Consider the following 15,427-nt stretch of genomic DNA (forward strand, 5'->3'; position numbering starts at 1 on the left):
AATAATACTAGAATGTGGTGTATCAAGGTAAATCATACTACAATCCTGGTACATCAATCTAGAACATGGTATATCATGGTACATCATGCTAGAACATGGTAAATCATGGTAAACTATGCTAGAACAGGGTAAATCATGGTAAGCCATGATAAATCATAATAAACTATGGTAAATCATGTTAGAATGTGGTATATCATGGTAAATCATGCTAGAACATGGTAAATCATGGTAAACTATGCTAGAACAGGGTAAATCATGGTAAACTATGATAAATCATGGTAAACTATGATAAATCATGATAAACTATGGTAATCCATGCTAGAATCACAGTAAACAATGGTAAATCATACTATAATGTAGTATATCATGGTAAATTATGCTAGAATATGGCAAATCATGCTAGAATCATAGTAAATAATACTAGAATATGATCAATTGTTGTGGGAGGAGCCTATTTTACTAAAATGGCTATAACTCAAGAAGTAAATGAGATATCTTCACCAAACTCAGTACACATGTGTATGGGTTCAATTTGAGGTCACAGTAAACAATTCTATGGAGATCGGACCATAGGTGGCGCTATAACTGTTAAAAAGCTTTAAAACCATATATATCCCATGGTAAATTGCCTGTATTGGCTGTAAATGGTCTTTTCCATCTATTATGTCAGTGGTTACATGCTTATTAAATAAATCTTAATAACTTTTGATGCTTTTGTGCTTAAATGCCTTAAAGGCCTTAACTGCTTGAACCCCGATAAATGCTGCTTGCAGCTTTAATTAGGGGTTCAAGCACGAAGTGCTGAAACCCTATTGTAATTGTACTGATTTTTAGGGGTTCAAGCACGAAGTGCTGAAACCCTATTGTAATTGTACTGATTTTTATTAGGGGTTCAAGCATGAAATGCTGAAACCCTATTGTAATTGTAAGGATTCGTAAAACGCATCGTGCAGGCCAAACCGTAAGGCCTAGAGACGTGAAACCTGGCCAGATGGTAGGCCTCAATTTGGGGACAACCTATCAGAGTATGACCCCGAATGGCCCATAGGTGGCGCTACAGCAACCAAAAGTTCAAAATTGCTCATAACTCTTAGACCGTTTGTCCCAGGATCAAGTGCCCCATATCGTTGGAATCTTTGGCTCAAGGCGGACAAAATGGCTATCTCCGATTTGGATGTAGGCAGGGAAAATTTTCTGCTATGTCGAATTTTGTCCAAAACCTACTTTTGCGAACTAGTCCCTGGTTTTTCGCCCGATCGGAACCAAACCAGTCTAGGACAATTCTCTGGACTCTCTAGATCAATAATTATCGAAAAAAAGTTGAACTTTTGCATTTGGGTGGCTGTAACAGGGTCATTTAGAAAAGGGGCGTGGCAAAATACACTAAAAAGCCTATAAATCCCAAATGAAAACTCAGAACTTCACCAAAATTGATGAGCATATGTGTCAGAACATGGTGTGGAAGCATACAGAGTTTCATGGAGATCGGACCATAGGTGGCGCTATAACTGGCAAAAAGCCTTCATTCTTATTAGGGGTTCAAGCATGAAATGCTGAAACCCTATTGTAATTGTAAGGATTCGTAAAACGCATCGTGCAGGCCAAACCGTAAGGCCTAGAGACGTGAAACCTGGCCAGATGGTAGGCCTCAATTTGGGGACAACCTATCAGAGTATGACCCCGAATGGCCCATAGGTGGCGCTACAGCAACCAAAAGTTCAAAATTGCTCATAACTCTTAGACCGTTTGTCCCAGGATCAAGTGCCCCATATCGTTGGAATCATTGGCTCAAGGCGGACAAAATGGCTATCTCCGATTTGGATGTAGGCAGGGAAAATTTTCTGCTATGTCGAATTTTGTCCAAAACCTACTTTTGCGAACTAGTCCCTGGTTTTTCGCCCGATTGGAACCAAACCAGTGCAGAAATGTTCTCTGGAGTCTGATTATCAATAATTATCGAAAAAAAGTTGAAATTTCGATTCATGGTCGCTAAGGGGCGCCAAAACGTATGTTGTGGGAGGAGCCTATTTTACTAAAATGGCTATAACTCCCGAAGTAAATAAGGTATCTTCACCAAACTTGGTACACGTGTATGATTTCAATCTGGGGTCACAGTAAAAAAATCGCGGCGATTGGCCTCATGGTGGCGCTATAATATGAAAAAAACATAAAACAGGCTATAACCACCTGACCGTTAGTCCGATTGACTTGAAAATTGGTATGCAGTGTCTTGGTCCAAGGTGCCATGTATATCTATGAGGACATTGGCGTATCTCAAAAAACATGGCCGCCATCGGCCAATGAAGTTTGAGCACCTATTAGACAAGGTTAACGGAGGCCGATCGGAACAAAACTCGGTGGGCATGTTCTACTCATGGCCCTAGAGGTCTGTAAGAATTTTAAAAGAAATCGGCCACTAGTTGGCGCTAACGAGTTTTATGGCTCTGTAATCACGTGGTGTTACACTTATTGTCACAAAATGCATACCATTTCATAGATCTCCTCTTGTTGAACAACTTTGCCTCAAGAACCATTGCTGTCAATCAAACCGTTCATTAAATATTCGTAATTATGTTAAAAACCTACTTTTGCGAACTAGTCCTAGGTTTTTCGCCCGATCAGAACCAAACGAGTCTAGGACAATTCTATGGACTCTCTAGATCAATAATTATCAAAAAAAAGTTGAACTTTTGCATTTTTCGCATGGGTATATTGGGGTCATAAAGAAAATGGGCGTGGCAAAATGCACTCAAAAGTCTATAAATCCTAAACGAAAACTCAGAACTTCACAAAAATTGATGAGCATATGTGTCATAACCTGCTAAAGAAGCATGGAAAATTTTATGGAGATCGGACCGTAGTTGGCGCTATAACTGTTAAAACGCTTTAAAACCATATATTTCCTATGGTAAATTGCCTGTATTTGCTGTAAATGGTGTCTTCTATCATCATATAATGTTCATATCATAATGTTCAAAACCAGTGCAGCACAATTCTCTGAACTCTCTAGATCAATAATTATCAGAAAAAAAGTTTAACTTCTTCAAAAGGTGATTTTATATGAATATAATGACATATTAAGCCAATAAGTGGTATTTTACTGCCCCCTGCTGTCATTTCATCATACTACTCCCTAATATTGTTATAAAATTCATATTTAGACTTTATAAAATCATTATTTTAACATTTACAATCACATTTTGTCAAAACTCATCTATTGAGTATTACTATTGACAATTGTGTTACACTGAGATATGGAAATGGACGAAAGTAAATGAATGAAATGAAACGAAAGTATAACGGCATTTAAGCCACGCCCCCGAATACAAATTCATTCATAACTCGAAAACGGAAAGTCGTTGCGCGCTCAAATTTTGATGGTGAGGACCTCTCCGGGCTCTTGATCGAAACGTGTCGTCGCGGGCCTCGGGAGCGCGCCCCCCGCGCATCGCCAGCCCGCGGGACCCCCGATTTTGAACGGCCATTACTCCCGACCCAGACCACCCCGAACATTGTGTGAGAGCTCGTTGGAAAGGGCCCGTCCTTGGCTATCTTCGATTCAAATGTGGTGTTATTTGCCCTGGGCATTCCAGAGATAATAGCCCGAACAGATATGCCTTATAACAGTCATAACTCCCAGCCCCAATCGCCCAAAAACACCTTGATGGTCTCATTCAACAGGGCTCCTCAAGCACTATCTATGCTCTGAGTTTCAGAATTTTTCGCCTTTTGGTTCCTGAGATATAAGTAAAAAAACAAATTCCCATTCATTCATTCAAACACTTCAACTGTAAAATGTAAGCTATAATACCACTGTTGTCCACTAGAGGGAGCAGCAGGATTACGCATGATCTTTTAATTCGCTTTCAGTATTGGGAAATAAACAAATGCTTTAAGAAGCAATCTTTTTTATTATGATGTTTTTTTTTTTATTATGATATTTGTATATATTTTATTTTTTTATTATGATTATGAACGGTTTGATTGACATTAGTGATTCTTGAGGCAAAGTTGTTCAAGATGAGGAGATGAAGATATTTTCACAATATCACATCCTAAAACCATTGAAAACATATTTGTCTTTGTGTGTGTGTGGATGTGTGTGTGTTTGTGTATGTGTCTGTGTGTGTAAGCATGCTTAATGGAAAGAACATGGAGAAACTGCTTTGTTTTACTGGTGGATAAAAAAGTCTTTCAAATGAAAGTGAGTCAATTAGTGGTCTTCTACTGCCCTCTGCAGGACATTCTACTTAATAAAATATTTTCATCTGTGCTTTTGCATAAGTTTTTGGACTATATAAAATTACTTGCATGAAAATCACCTATTATAACACAGTCATGTTTTGTCAAAGTTTATCACTTCATTTTTACTGAGCTCTCAGTTTGAACAATTCTGCCTCTCAGTGATTAATTTGAAATCTGAAAATGGTGTTATACAGAGGAGATTTGCAATTATCATTTTGTTACCTATCTTTTATTTTAAATATCTACATCTACAACAAAATGTGTGTGCATGTGTGTGTTCAAGCATGGTTAGTGTATTAAGTATTATTGTTTAAGTATTATTGTTTTCATTTACATTTTAACCACCAGAAGAAGAACACTCATTGGTTCATTCTGCTCACTAAAATATAATTTTTCATTTTTTTTCCATTTGAAATATTGTTTAAACTTAATAAAATCATTAAAATAACATTTCAAATCATATTTTGTCTGTTTATAAATCCCAGACTCACATTGGCTGCAATACTAATGTTTTTGTAAAACACAGACCTGATAGTCTAATCTGTGTGTATTGTGCATATATTATTGATATTATTACTATTGCAAATCATGTTATTGTAACTCATATCTTAATAGAATATTATTTGTAATTTTAATTCTTTATTTCTTAATTGTTTTTTTATGATTACTACAGATATTATCACCAAAGATATCAACTACACCTTCACTTTTAGTATTGACAACAACACAGCACACACAGCACACACAGCACACACAGCACAATCACACACTCACTAATGCATTCAAATAAATGTAATCTTACTGTGCTACTTTATTTGTACATGATTAGAATGAACAGAAATCTAAGACTATTTTTCTTATTTTGTTAAAGCCATTTCAGACTCCAAGTAAGCATTATATTACTAATCATCTATTTTAAAGGTTCCATACAATTGAAAACTGTATTTATCTTGGCATAGTTGAATGATAAGAGTTCTGGACATGGAACTGACATACCGTGAGCCTCAAACACCATTGTTTCCTCCTTCATGTGTAAATCTCCTGTTTGCAAAAGACCGCTGAAAAATGAGTGAATCCCACCATAACACCGACTGTGATGTTGGAGTCAGGATCATTAATATTTATACCCCCCAAAATTTGCATTTTCCAGTCCATGTTCTAGGCCAGGCAGTGTTAATGTGGACCTGCACAGCCGAATCATCAGAAGATCTGCAGGTATTGTGAAGAAGCAAGCAAGGACAATAGTGAAAATGGCAGATCATGGATATAAATGTTATGTCTGAGGCTGTGCTGCGGATTTGAGAACTTTTCATTCCCTTCCCACAAAAGAGAACTGTCAACAGGCATGGTTGATGTTTACAACAGGATACCTCACCATTTTAATTCAAAGCTGTTAGTTTGCTCTTAACGGAGGCCAATCAGAACGAAACTCTGAGCATGTTCGACTCGTGGCCCTAGAGGTCTGTAAGAATTTTGAAAAATCAGCCACTAGTTGACGCTAACAGGTTTTACGGCTATGTAATCACGTGATGCATATCATTTGATAGATCTCCTCATACTGAACAACTTTGCCTCAAGAACTAATGCTGTCAATCAATTTGTTCATTAAATACTTGCGATTATGTTAAAAACCTACTTTTGCGAACTAGTCCTAGGTTTTTCGCCCGATCGGAAATATACCAGTGCAGTACAATTCTCTGGAAGCTCTAGATTATTAATTATATAAAAAACTTTAACTTTACCCATTGGGTAGCCATAACAGGATCATTTAGAAAATGGGTATGGCAAAAAACACTCAAAAGCCTGTAAATCCTAAACAAAAACTCAGACAACTCACTAAACTGCCTTATGTGCTTAAAGACCCTAAATGCTTGAACCCCGCTAAATGCTGCTTGCAGCTTTAATTAGGGGTTCAAGCACGAAGTGCTGAAACCCTATTGTAATTGTACTGATTTTTATTATTATTATTTTTCTTCTGCCGTAAAACGCATCGTGCAGCCCAAACCGTAAGTGCTAGAGACTTGAAACTTTGCCAGATGGTAGTACAAAAATCGAGGAGAGGTTATCAAAATATGACCCCGATTGGCCCATAGGTGGCGCTACAGTGCAAAAAACAAAAAAAAATCATATTTTTGCTTAAATCTCATTAACCGTTTGTCACAGACTCAAGTGTCTTATATCATTGGAATCCTTGGGTCAAGCCGAACAAAAAAGGCCTCAAGGATTTCATTTCCGGTATGCAAATTTTCCGCCATTTTGAATTATGTCCAAAACCTACTTTTGCGAACTAGTCCCTGGTTTTGTGTCCGATCGGAACCAAACCAGTGCAGAAATGTTCTCTGGAGTCAGAATATCAATAATTATCGAAAAAAAGTTGAAATTTCGATTGACGGTCGCTAAGGGGCGCCAAAATGTTTGAAGAAGGCGGAGCCTATTTTACTAAAATAGCTATAACTCCAGAAGTAAATGAGGTATATTCACCAAACTCGGTACACCTGTGTAAGAGGTCAATCTGAGGTCATAGTAAAAAGATTGCGGCGATTGGCCACATGGTGGCGCTATAACATGAAAAAAACATAAATCAGGCTGTAACCACCTGACCGTTAGTCCGATTGACTTGAAAATTGGTATGCAGTGTCTTGGTCCAAGCTGTCATGTATATCTATGAGGACATTGGTGTATCTCAAAAAACATGGCCGCCATCGGCCAATGAAGTTTGAGCACCTATTAGACAAGGTTAACGGAGGCCGATCGGAACAAAACTCGGTGGGCATGTTCGACTCATGGCCCTAGAGGTCTGTAACAATTTTGAAAGAAATCGGCCACTAGTTGGCGCTAACGAGTTTTATGGCTCTGTAATCACGTGGTGTTACACTTATCATCACAAAATGCATATCATTTGATAGACCTGCTCATGCTGAACAACTTTGCCTCTAGAACCATTGCTGTCAATCAAACAGTTTATTAATTATTCACGAATATGTTAAAAACCTACTTTTGCGAACTAGTCCCTGGTTTTTTGCCCGATCGGAACCAAACGAGTCTAGGACAATTCTCTGGACTCTTTAGATCAATAATTATCAAAAAAAGTTGAACTTTTGCATTTTTCGCATGGGTATAATTGGGTCATAAAGAAAATGGGCGTGGCAAAATGCAAACAAAAGCCTATAAATCCTAAACAAAAACTCAGAACATCACGAAAATTGGTGAGCATATGTGCCATAACATTCTAAATAAGCATGCAAAATTGTATGTAGATCGGATGATAGTTGGCGCTATAACTGTTAAAAAGCAATGGTAAATTGCCTGTATTGGCTGTAAATGGACTTTTCAATCTATTATTTCAGTGGTTAAAAGCTTTCTAAATAAATCTTAATGTCTTGAATGCTTAAATGCCTTAAAGGCCTTAAATGCTTGAACCCCGATAAATGCTGCTTGCAGCTTTAATTATTATTATTATTATTATTATTCCGCCCTAAAACGCATCGTGCAGCCCAAACCGTAAGAGCTGGAACCTTGAAACTTGGCCAAATGGTAGTCCTCAATTTGGGGAGAACCTATCAAAGTATGACCCAGATTGGCCCATAGGTGGTGCTACAATGACCACATTTAAAAAAAAATTCTATGGGCAATTTAGTGAAAAACCTACTTTTGCAAACTAGTCCTAGCGTTTTGGCCCAATCGGAACCAGACCAGTCTAGCACAGTTCTCTGGAGTCTCTAGATCAATAATTATCGAAAAAAAGTTGAACTTTTGCATTGGCCTGGCTGTAACAGGGTCATTCAGGAAAGGGGTGGGACAAAAAAACACTCAAAAGCCTATACAACCTAAGGGAAAACCCCAAACTTCACGAAAATCGATGAGCAGATGTGTCAGAACATGGTGAAGAAGCATGCCAAGTTTCGTGAAGATCGGACAATAGGTGGCGCTATAACTGTCCAAAACGTCTCTTCTTATTAGGGGTTCAAGCATGAAATGCTGAAACCCTATTGTAATTGTGCTGATTTTTATTATTAGGGGTTCAAGCACGAAGTGCTGAAACCCTATTGTAATTGTACTGATTTTTATTATTATTATTATTATTATTATTATTATTTTCCCCTAAAACGCATCGTGCAGACCAAACCGTAAGAGCTGGAACCTTGAAACTTGGCCAAATGGTAGTCCTCAATTTGGGGAGAACCTATCAAAGTATGACCCCGATTGGCCCATAGGTGGCGCTATAGCAACCAAAAGTGCGAAACTGCTCATAACTACTAGACCGTATGACGTAGACTCAAGTGTCTTATATCATTGGAAAGCTGGACGCCTGACGAACAAAACGTATATCTCCGATTTCATTTCCGCCATGATAGATTTTCCGCCATTTTGAATTTTGTCAAAAACATACTTTTGCGAACTAGTCCTAGGTTTTTCGCCCGATCGGAACCAAACCAGTGCAGAAATGTTCTCTAGAGTCTGATTATCAAAAACTATCGAAAAAAAGTTGAAATTTCGACTCACGGACGGTAAGGCCGCCAAAACGTTCGTTGTGGGAGGGGCCTATTTTACTAAAATGGCTATAACTCCAGAAGTAAATGAGGTATCTTCACCAAACTTGGTACACATGTGTAAGAGGTCAATCTGAGGTCACAGTAAAAAAACCGCGGCAATTGGCCACATGGTGGCGCTATAACATGAAAAAAACATTAAACAGGCTATAACCACCTGACCATTAGTCCGATTGACTTGAAAATTGGCATGCAGTGTCTTGGTCCAAGGTGCCATGTATGTGTATGAGGACATTGGCGTATCTCGAAAAACATGGCCACCATCGGCCAATGAAGTTTGAGCACCTATTAGACAAGGTTAACGGAGGCCGATCGGAACGAAACTCGATGGGCATGTTCGACTCAAGGCCATAGAGGTCTGTAACAATTTTGAAAGAAATCGGCCACTAGTTGGCGCTAACGAGTTTTACAGCTCTGTAATCACGTGGTGTTACAAATATCCACACAATATGCATATCATTTGATAGATCTCCTCATCCTGAACAACTTTGCCTCAAGGACCATTGCTGTCAATCAAACCGTTCATTAAATATTTGCAAACATGTTAAAAACCTACTTTTGCGAACTAGTCCTAGGTTTTTCGCACGATTGGAACCAGACCAGTCTAGGACAATTCTCTGGACTCTCTAGATCAAAAACTATCAAAAAAAAGTTAAACTTTTGCATTTGGATGGCTGTAATAGGGTCATTTATAAAATGGGCGTAGCAAAATACACTAAAAAGCCTATAAATCCTAAATGAAAACTCAGAACCTCACAAAAATTGGTGAGCATATGTGACATAACATCATTAACAAGCATGCCAAATTTTATGGAGATCGGACCATAGGTGGCGCTATAACTGTTAAAAAGCTTTAAAACCATATATTTCCTATGGTACATTGCCTGTATTGGCTGTAAATGGTCTTTTCCATCTATTATGTCAGTGGTTACATGCTTGCTAAATAAAACCTGATAACTTTTGATGCTTTTGTGCTTAAAAACCCTTAAAGGCCTTAATAGCTTGAACCCCGATAAATGCTGCTTGCAGCTTTAATTATTATTAGGGGTTCAAGCACGAAGTGCTGAAACCCTATTGTAATTGTGCTGATTTTTATTATTATTATTATTATTATTATTATTCCGCCGTAAAACGCATCGTGCAGCCCAAACCGTAAGGGCTAGAGCTTTGAAACTTTGCCATATGGTAGTACAAAAATCGAGGAGAGGTTATCAAATTATGACCCCGATTGGCCCATAGGTGGCGCTATAGCAACCAAAAGCGCGAAACTGCTCATAACTCCTAGACCGTAAGTCCTAGACTCAAGTGTCTTATATCATTGGAAAGCTGGACGCCTGACGAACAAAACGTATATCTCCGATTTTATTTCCGCCATGATAGATTTTCCGCCATTTTGAATTTTGTCGAAAATCTACTTTTGCGAACTAGTCCCTGGTTTTTCGCCCGATCGGAACCAAACCAGTGCAGAATTGTTCTCTGGAGTCTGAAGATCAATAATTATCGAAAAAAAGTTGAAATTTCGATTCACGGTCGCTAGGGGGTGCAAAATTAACGTTGTGGGAGGAGCCTATTTTACTAAAATGGCTATAACTCCAGAAGTAAAAGAGGTATTTTAACCAAACTTGGTACACATGTGTAATAGGTCAATCTGAGGTCACGGTAAAAAAATCGCGGCGATTGGCCACATGGTGGCGCTATAACATGAAAAAAACATAAAACAGGCTATAACCACCTGACCGTTAGTCCGATTGACTTGAAAATTGGTATGCAGTGTCTTGGTCCAAGGTGCCATGTATGTCTATGAGGACATTGGCGTATCTCAAAAAACATGGCCGCCATCGGCCAATGAAGTTTGAGCACCGATTAGACAAGGTTAACGGAGGCCGATCGGAACGAAACTCGATGGGCATGTTCGTCTCATGGCCCTAGAGGTCTGTAAGAATTTTGAAAGATATCGGCCACTAGTTGGCGCTAACGAGTTTTATGGCTCTGTAATCACGTGGTGTTACACTCATCCACACAATATGCACATCATTTGATAGATCTGCTCATGCTGAACAACTTTGCCTCAAGAACCATTGCTGTCAATCAAACCGTTCATTAAATATTCACGAATATGTCTAAAACCTACTTTTGCGAACTAGTCCTAGGTTTTTCGCCCGATCGGAACCAGACCAGTCTAGGACAATTCTCTGGACTCTCTAGATCAATAATTATCAAAAAAAAGTTGAACTTTTGCATTTGTATGGCTGTAATAGGGTCATTTATAAAATGGGTGTGGCAAAATACACTCAAAAGCCTATAAATCCTAAATGAAAACTCAGAACTTCACAAAAATTGGTCAGCCTATGTGTCATAACATCATTAACAAGCATGCAAAATTTTATGGAGATCGGACGATAGGTGGCGCTATAACCTTTAAAAAGCTTTAAAACCATATATTTCCTATGGTATGTTGCTTGTATTGGCTGTAAATGGTCTTTTCCATCTCTGATCATATAATTTTCATATCATAATGTTCAAAACTAGTGCAATACAATTCTCTGGACTCACTAGATCAATAATTGTCAGAAAAAGTTGAACTACTTCATTTGGATAGCTATAATAGGTTCACTTCAAAATGTAGCCTTTACCAAGTGTCCCCGAAAGCCTATATCTCTTTAATGAATGACTCAGACCTTCTTAAAAACAAGTCAGAACATGTGAAATATCACTCTGAACATGCATGAAAATTTTCAGACAGATCAGACAAAATTTGCCTCTATAACAGTTAAAAAGGTGAAAATGATATGATTATAATGGCATGTTAAGCCAATAAGTGGTATTTTACTGCCCCCTGCTGTTCAAAATAGTCATTTTGTCATATTGTTCTATAATTTATATTTAGACTTTATAAAATCACTATTTTAACATTTACAATTACATTTAGTCAAAATCCATCTGTTAAAGTATTAGTATTGACAGTTTGATCACATCATACATTTCAAATGTCTGCATCTACAACATAATGTGTGTGTGTAGTCTTAGGTTAATCATCTGATTAATAGCTTGCAAAGACTTTGTGAAATGTTTATAGACCATTCAAATATATTTTCATAATGACATATCCCAATAGCATTGAAAAAACAACAACAACATTTGTCTTTGTGTGTGTGTGTGTGTGTGTGTGTGTGCGTGTGTGTGTGTGTGTGTGTAAACATGCATTATGGAGTTAAAATGGAAAAACTGGTTTGCTTTAGTGCAGAAAAATGGTGAAAATCAAGAAGTTTAAAGTGAAAGTGAGCCAATATGTGGTCTTCTCCTGCCCTCTGCTGGCCATTCTACTTATTAATGAAGTCTACTCACTTATGCTTTTGCATTCATTAGACACTAAAAATCACTTATATAACAATAAAACACTAAAAAATCACTTATATAACAATTACTATTGTAGCACAATCATATTTTGTCAGAGTTTATCACTTCATTTTTACTGATACTTCACATAATTGCTAGCAATGTGGTAAATCATGGTAAATCACACTAAAAACATGGTAAATCATAATAAATAATACTAGAATGTGGTGTATCAAGATAAATCATACTACAATCCTGGTACATCATTCTAGAACATGGTATATCATGGTACATCATGCTAGAACATGGTAAATCATGTTAGAATGTGGTATATCATGGTAAATCATGCTAGAACATGGTAAATCATGGTAAACTATGCTAGAACAGGGTAAATCATGGTAAACTATGATGAATCATGGTAAACTATGATAAATCATGATAAACTATGGTAATCCATGCTAGAATCACAGTAAACAATGGTAAATCATACTAGAATGTAGTATATCATGGTAAATTATGCTAGAATATGGCAAATCATGCTAGAATCATAGTAAATAATATTAGAATATGCTAAATTGTTGTGGGAGGAGCCTATTTTACTAAAATGGCTATAACTCAAGAAGTAAATGAGATATCTTCACCAAACTCAGTACACATGTGTATGGGTTCAATTTGAGGTCACAGTAAACAATTCTATGGAGATCGGACCATAGGTGGCGCTATAACTGTTAAAAAGCTTTAAAACCAAATATATCACATGGTAAATTGCCTGTATTGGCTGTAAATGGTCTTTTCCATCTATTATGTCAGTGGTTACATGCTTATTAAATAAATCTTAATAACTTTTGATACTTTTGTGCTTAAATGCCTTAAAGGCCTTAACTGCTTGAACCCCGATAAATGCTGCTTGCAGCTTTAATTAGGGGTTCAAGCACGAAGTGCTGAAACCCTATTGTAATTGTAAGGATTTTTATTATTATTATTATTATTCTTCTCCGCTAAAACGCATCGTGCAGCCCAAACCGTAAGAGCTGGAACTTTGAAACTTTGACAGATGGTAGTACAAAAATCGAGGAAAGGTTCAGAGATTATGACCCCGATTGGCCCATAGGTGGCGCTATAACAACCAAAAGCGCGAAACTGCTCATAACTCCTAGACCGTATGTCGTAGACTCAAGTGTCTTATATCATTGGAAAGCTGGACGCCTGACGAACAAAACGTATATCTCCGATTTCATTTCCGCCATGATAGATTTTCCGCCATTTTGAATTTTGTCAAAAATCTATTTTTGCGAACTAGTCCCTGGTTTTTTGCCCGATTGGAACCAAACTAATGCAGAAATGTTCTCTGGAGACTGAATATCAATAATTATCGAAAAAAAGTGGAAATTTCGATTCACGGTCACTAAGGGGCGCCAAAACGTACGTTGTGGGAGGGGCCTATTTTACTAAAATGGCTGTAACTCCCGATGTAAATGAGGTATCTTCACCAAACTTGGTACACATGTGTATGAGCTTACTCTGGGGTCACAGTAAAAAAATCGCGACGATTGGCCTCATGGTGGCGCTATAAAATGAAAAAAACATAAAACAGGCTATAACCACCTGACCGTTAGTCCGATTGACTTGAAAATTGGTATGCAGTGTCTTGGTCCAAGGTGCCATGTATGTGTATGAGGACATTTGCGTATCTCAAAAAACATGGCCGCCATTGGCCAATGAAATTTTAACACCTATTAGACAAGGTTAACGGAGGCCGATCGGAACGAAACTCAATGGGCATGTTCGGCTCATGGCCCTAAAGGTCTGTAAGAATTTTGAAAGAAATTGGCCACTAGTTGGCGCTAACGAGTTTTACGGCTCTGTAATCACGTGGTGTTACAAATATCCACACAATATGCATATCATTTGATAGATCTCCTCATCCTGAACAACTTTGCCTCAAGAACCATTGCTGTCAATCAAACTGTTCATTAATTATTCATTAATATGTTAAAAAACTACTTTTGCGAACTAGTCCTAGGTTTTTTGCCCGATCGGAACCAGACCAGTCTAGGACAATTCTCTGGACTCTCTAGATCAATAATTATCAAAAAAAAGTTGAACTTTTGCATTTGGATGGCTGTAATAGGGTCATTTATAAAATGGGCGTGGCAAAATACACTAAAAACCCTATAAATCCTAAATAAAAACTCAGAACTTCACAAAAATTGGTCAGCATATGTGACATAACATCATTAACAAGCATGAAAAATTCTATGGAGATCGGACGATAGGTGGCGCTATAACTGTTAAAAAGCTTTAAAATCATATATTTCCTATGGTAAACTGCCTGTATTGGCTGTAAATGGTCTTTTCCATCTCTGATCATATAATTTTCATATCATAATGTTCAAAACTAGTGCAATACAATTCTCTGGACTCACTAGATCAATAATTGTCAGAAAAAGTTGAACTACTTCATTTGGATAGCTATAATAGGTTCACTTCAAAATCTGGCCTTTACCAAGTGTCCCCGAAAGCCTATATCTCTTTAATCAATGCTCAGACCTTCTTAAAAACAAGTCAGAACGTGTGAAATATTACCCTGAACTAGCATGAAAATTTTCAGACAGATCGGACAAAATTTGCCTCTATAACAGTTAAAAAGGTGAAAATGATATGAATTAATGGCATGTTAAGCCAATAAGTGGTATTTTACTGCCCCCTGCTGTTTAAAATAGTCATTTTCTCATATTGGTATTGGTATCAGCCATGGTAAATCATGATAAATGATGGTGTGTGTGTGTGTGTGTGTGTGTGTGTGTGTGTGTGTGTGTGTGTGTGTGTGTGTGTGTGTGTGTGTGTGTGTGTGGTACAAATATAACAAAGGTTTTATTTTCCAACATGAAAACAAACATAACAGAGTGCTAGTGCACAAACAATAACCGACAATGATAATGGATGAGAGGGGAACTTAAATACACAGATCAAGACAAGGACAACAGGTGACGGTTATGATGATGAGGAGCAGGTGATGATGAGGAGGGTGATGAGGAGCAGGTGCAGGTGATGACGACAGATGGTGAATGTGATGAAGACAGAAGGTGAATGTGATGAAGGTGAATGTGACACTAATATCACTGAAACATTTGTGTGTGTGTGTGTGTGTGTGTGTGTGTGTGTGTGTGTGTGTGTGTGTAGCATTCGTGTGTGTAGCATATGTAGCAAGTATGCATTATTGAGTTAACATGGAAACACTGGTTTGCTTTAGTGCAGAAAACTGGTCAAAATCATGAGGTTTAAAGTGAAAGTGA

Source organism: Squalius cephalus, assembly GCF_949319135.1.
Source record: "Squalius cephalus genome assembly, chromosome: 22".
Lineage (NCBI taxonomy): Eukaryota > Metazoa > Chordata > Actinopteri > Cypriniformes > Leuciscidae > Squalius > Squalius cephalus.